Source organism: Nannospalax galili, unplaced genomic scaffold, assembly GCF_000622305.1.
Source record: "Nannospalax galili isolate Female #2095 unplaced genomic scaffold, S.galili_v1.0 scaffold707, whole genome shotgun sequence".
NCBI classification, from domain to species: Eukaryota; Metazoa; Chordata; class Mammalia; order Rodentia; family Spalacidae; genus Nannospalax; species Nannospalax galili.
In genome coordinates, this window is record NW_008356263.1 from 614,780 (window position 1) to 620,779 (window position 6,000).

Consider the following 6,000-nt stretch of genomic DNA (forward strand, 5'->3'; position numbering starts at 1 on the left):
GTATTACACTGACTCCTAATGACTTATTGTTAAATCCATAGATTAATGCATCTCAACTCTCATCACAGAAGCTTTCTTATGCAGCCTATGGTGAAACCCACAACTGGCCAATGTGCAGAAAACAAGAGGGTGCAGAGTGCTTATCCCTGAATAGCACTTCTACCTCTCAGGGATCACTGTGGAAGAGTGGGCAGAAAGACTGTAAGAGCCAGAGGTGGTGGATGACCACAAGAAACAGAGTTTTCCAGAGCTGGTCAGTTACTCATATGAATTTACAGTAATGGTGACAGCATGCATAAGTCCTATGCTAGCTCAAACCACACAAAATCCCAGCATAGAGGAAGTGGGTAAGAAGCCCCAACCCTGAACCTACAGCAATGGTGTCAGCATGCACAAGACCCATGCAAATTTAAGCAGGCAAAACCCCAGAACAGAACTGTGGAAATGAACAGAATTATTGGCAGCTGATTACTACTAGGTGAGAATGAGCTGATCTCCTTAAACAGAGGGTACTGTAAATAGACTGACTAGATCCCAGTGGATGGATTTGCACTGAAGAACATCTGGGGACACTAACTTTACATGACAGACCTTAACACTAATGACAAAATGTATGAATTTCTGTGGGGGTATAAAGATGGTTTTCTGTATGAAATACACAAAAATTCAATAAATTTTATTTTATTTTATTATTTTATGTGTATGCATGTATTGCCTGCATGTAGGTAAGTGCACCCATGTCACGCAATGCCTGTGGAGGACAGAAGAGGCCATCGGATCCCCTGGAACTGGAGTTACAGACCGTTGTTAGCTGCCATGTGGGTGCTGGGATTCGAACCCAGGTCTTCTGCAAGAACAACCAGTGTTCTTAACTGCTGAGCCATCCCTCCAGCCCCTCAATAAATTTTTTTTTAAAAAAGAATCCCCAACCCTACCTGAGGGACTATGCAACCAATGACTGCTAGGAGGGAGTCAGGCTCTTTTAAGGATGTGACTCGTGGTAGGTTAGCCAGGCACCACACTGAAGGATATTTGGGGACACAAATATATATATGAAATAGGGGGCAATAAGGGGAAATGCAGATAGGAGAGGGGATCTAAATACTATTAAATTATATTGTATGAAAATTGAAAAAATTCAATTTTTTTTGTCTTTTTGAAGCAGGGTCTCCCTGTAGCCCCAGCTGTCCTAGAACTCACTGTGTAGACCAGACTGGCCTTGAACTCACAGAGATCCACCTGCCCGTGCCTCCCAAGTGCTGGACTACACACCTGGCTCAAATTTTTTAAAATACCCCAGTGAAACTGGACATGATTGGACGTGCCTGGAATCTCCGCACTTGGGAGAATCAGGAGCTTGTGGCCAGATTCAGCTATATAGCAAAGACAGAGAGAGCTACATGAATTCTGCCTCAAACAGGACTACAGTGAGACGGGAAGTGGGGTTGGTACATCAAATAAGTAACCTTGAAAGCAGGTTTGACTTGCCCAAGATCACACAGCTCTGCTGTCCCCAGAGCTTCTCTCTCTTCATTCTTTCTATAATTTATTGAAAACTCACTGTATGGGGCAAACTCTCCCAGGAGAGTAATAAACATAAACAATGGATTCCTTCATATCTCAGGCTTTCATTCTAGAGGGGTTATAAACACATATACACATACACCACACACATAGGGAGAATAAGAGAGACAAATGAACTTCAAGTTAAAGGAGGTACTAATCAGGAGATACCATCAATATAGACCCAAATTAAAAAATAATAAAAGTGAGAGTGGACGGGCGTGGTCCGCCTTTAATCCCAGCACTTGGGAGGCAGAGGCAGGTGGATGTCTGTGAGTTCAAGGCCAGCCTGGTCTACATAGTGAGTTCCAGGACAGCTGGGGCTACAGGGAGACCCTGTCTCAAAAAGACTAATAAATAAATAAATAAATAAATAAATAAATAAATAAATAAATAAAAGTGAGAGTGAGGGGCTAGAGAAATGGCTCAGTGATTAAATGCTTGTGGTAGTTTGAATGAGAAATGTTCCTCATAGGCTCATGTATGTGAACATTTGGTCAGTTGGTGGTACTGTCATGGAACCTTTAGGAGGTGCAGCCTTAATGGAGGAAGCACATCACTAGGGGTGGGCTTTGAGAGCCCACAGCCTCAACCCACTTCCAATTCATTCTCTTTGTGAAGAGATGAAGATGTTTGCTGTTGAGGATGTATCTCTCAGTTTCCTGTTCCAGCTGCCTAATGCCATGCCACCCCCACCATTATGGATGCTCCCTAAGGAACCATAAGCCAAAATAAATTCTTCCTTCTATAAGTTGCCTTGGTCATAGTATTTTTTCGCATCAGAAAAGTAACTAATACAGAGCTCACGCTGCCCTTGTAGAAGATCAGAATTCAGTTCCTAGCACCCACATTGAGCGGCTCAGAGTTGCCTACAGCTCTGGCCCCAGGGGATCTGATGCCTTCTGGATTCTGTGGACACTTGCAATCACACATGCACATACCTTATACAGACACACACGTATACACATAATTAAAAATAAAATAAATTGGCCAGGCATGTTGATGCACACTTTTAATCCCAGAAGTAGACAGATCTCTGTGAATTCAAGGCCATCTTGGTCTACATAGTGAGTTCCAGGCCTAGGGTTACATAGTGAGATCCTGTCTCAAAACAAAATAAATAAAATATATCTTTTAAAAAGTAGACACCCTGGGGATGGTGGCATGTGCCTTTAATCCCAGCAGTTGGGAGGCAGAGGCAGGTGGACCTCTGTGAGTTTGAGGCCAGCCTGGTCTACATAGTGAGTTCCAGGCTAGCTGGGGCTACAGGGAGACCCTGTCTCAAACAGACCAAAATAAAAGTAGAAGCAAGAGATGCTCTAGACATGACAGTCAGTGGAGTATTAAGTTTTGGGGTGGTGTAACTGTTTGAATGGTGATGCCATGGAAGAGTTGGGAGCCTGGTAGAGAGCCAGGAGAGAACTGAAAAGTAGGAGTTGAACTGGACTAAAGTCAGAGCGGCCTATTGACTATCTAATGAGTTGTCATTGGGCTGGTGCTCAAGTCTGGCACTTGAGAGAAAGGTCCAGGATGAAGGTATGAACTGGGAGTCATTAGTTTGTAGAAAATATATGAAAAAGAGAAGGAAGGCTAGGCGTGGTGGCGTACGCCTTTAATCCCAGCACTCGGGAGGCAGAGGCAGGTGAATCTCTGTGAGTTCGAGGCCAGCCTGGTCTCCATAGTGAGTTCCAGGCCAGCTGGGAGAGTTCCAGGCCAGGGGAGACCCTGTCTCAAAAAAATTTTTTTTAATTAAAAAAAAATAAAAAAGAGAAAGGGATGTGAGTCAGGATGTTCCAACATGTAAAAGTCAGTGTCAAAGTTAACCTAGGAAAGGAAACAAAGAGAATAGCCAGTGTGGCAGAAGAACCAGGAAAGCAGTGTCAGTGGGACCAAGTGAAATGTGGTGTAGAAAAAGATGAGCACAGGGATGGAAAGATGGCTCAGTGGTTAAGGGCACTGACTGCTTTTACAGAGGACCCGGGTTCAATTCCTAGCACCCACATAGCGGCTAACAACTGTCCATTACTCCAATTACAGGGGAATCCAACATCTGCTTCTGACCTCCACGGGCACTGCAGGACATGGCTGCACTCACACACATGCAGGCAATACACTGATACACTAAAATTAAAATAATTAAAAATTCAAAAATAAAATAGCTGGGCGTGGTGGCACACGTCTTTAATCCCAGAACTCGAGAGGAGAGGTAGGTGGATGTCTGTGAGGACAAGGCCGGCCTTGTCTACATAGCAAGTTCCAGGACAGCTGGGGCTACAGGGAGATCCTGTATCAAAAAAAAAAAAAAAAGGAAAAAAGAAAAGAAAAAATTTTTATTAAGGCTGAGGTAAGAGGATTGCCCTAAGTTTTTTAAAAAATTTTATTATTTTTATTTTATGTGTATGCGTGTATTGCCTGCATGTAGGTAAGTGCACTCATGTTGTGCAATGCCCGCAGAGGTCAGAAGAGGCCGTCGAATCCCCTGGGACTGGAGTTACAGGCAGTTGTTAGCTGCCATGTGGGTGCTGGGATTCGAACCCAGGTCTTCTACAAGAACAACCAGTGTTCTTAACCACTGAGCCATCTCTTCAGACTCTGCCCTAAGTTTTAAAAGGCCAGCCTAGGCTACCTAGTGAGTTCTGGGTCTTCCTGGACTACAGAATAAAACACTGACTCATTCCACACCAAAAAGGAGCCAAATCCTGCCTTTTTAAATGATTCATGAATCAAAATCACAAACTGAGGTGTAAGGGTATATAAAGACAGAAAGCAAAAAAGTTCTTTGGGAAAAAGGACCTACAAAGGAAGTATAGAAGGTTTCTGGGGTATCTGGGAGGTCCACATGTCATGTGAGGTAATATATTTGAAATGAAACTGGTCAGCACTCTAAGGAGACTTTTCCCAGCCAGTGGAGACACTTAGAATGTGGATGTGAGGTATATGGACCCTCTGACATCTGTGCAGAGGTACAGTGTAGGGTCTTCAATGGCCTTAGGATGATGGCTCTGGAAGTCATGGCAGGTCAAGGGTCCTCCCCAGGTGAGCTTTTCAGTCAACCTGGCTCCAGCAGTTTTCAGATGGTAACTAGGGGCTGAAATACAGAGAGGGTTAAGTGAGGGCAGGACCTCACAGCAGGCTTCAGCTGGACATCTGCCCCCTTAGCCTGCCTCACAGCTGAGGAGGACAACAGCTTCCTGCAAGTCTTTCATCTATGAGTGAAATAAAGAGATTCTGTTTAGCCAGGCATGGTGGCACACACCTTTAATCCAAGCACTCCAGAGGCAGAGACAGGCAGACCTATGTGAGATTGAGGCCAGCCTGGTCTACGTAGTGAGTCCTTGCCTCAAACAACAACAACAAACAAACAAAATCTTTCTGGTCAAGGAAGCTGTTTTCTCTGTGAAAAAAAAATCTCTTTGGCTCTTAACAAGGACATTAATAATATCTTGTCAATATCAACTATACAGTGGTACATTCATGCACTTTCATAAGATTTTAGTGTATTAAATGATTAAATGCCCACAGGCTTAGGCAATGCTATTGCTCTTCCCTACTTCACCCTGGAGTTAAGTGGGGCATGGAGATGTCCTGTGACCTGCCTAAGTCAGGAAGTTCCAAGCCACTGAGGCCACTGGACTCAGCATCCCTGTATAACAGCTGCCTCTTAAAGGGTCTTCAAGTGCCTAATAGGTCATTCCTGAAAGGCCAAATCTCAGGTCTCAAGTGTGGGAGGACACCTCAGCCACTAGACCCAGCTGCACTTTGGTGGGGAAGAGCTGCTGCATCCTCTGGAGCTTCCTTAAAGCACTGTGGTGTGCTCTCGAGAGGCAGCCAAGAGCCTGTGGAAGCTGGGAGGGCCCAAGGATGTCTGCAGTCTAGAAGGCATGGTCTGGCCAACTTGGGCCTAAGACCACCGGGGAACTCTGGTGGCCAGTAGAAGAAAACTGTAACCTTTTTCAGGTTCAGCCTGAAGCAAGGTATGCTGATGCATGTCTACAATCCTAGGACTTTAGAGGTAGAGATAGGAAGATCAGGAGTTCAAGGCTAGCTTCTGCTACATAGTGAGGTCAAGGGCAGCTTGGACTACAGCAGACTCTATCTCAAAAAACAAACAAATGACTTATAGTCTGAAGTCAGAAACTAAAACCTGCTTTGTTGGTCTGGGTCCATTTGGATGTGGTTCCTCTCCTTTCCTTGCCCAGAACAACAGTCCACCCTACCCTAGACCTGAGATGGTAGCAGCCTAGGGTCATGGTGCTCTCTCTCCACATTTTTTTTTTCTTTTTTTACTATGGCAGGGCTTTATTCAGGGCCTCACTGTATGCTGCTTCTGAGCTATAACCCCAGCCTTCTGCCCTCTTTTTTGGGGGGGGGGGTTGGTCCTTTTGAGACAGGGTCTCCCTGTAGCCCCAGCTGGCCTAGAACTCACTATGTAGACCA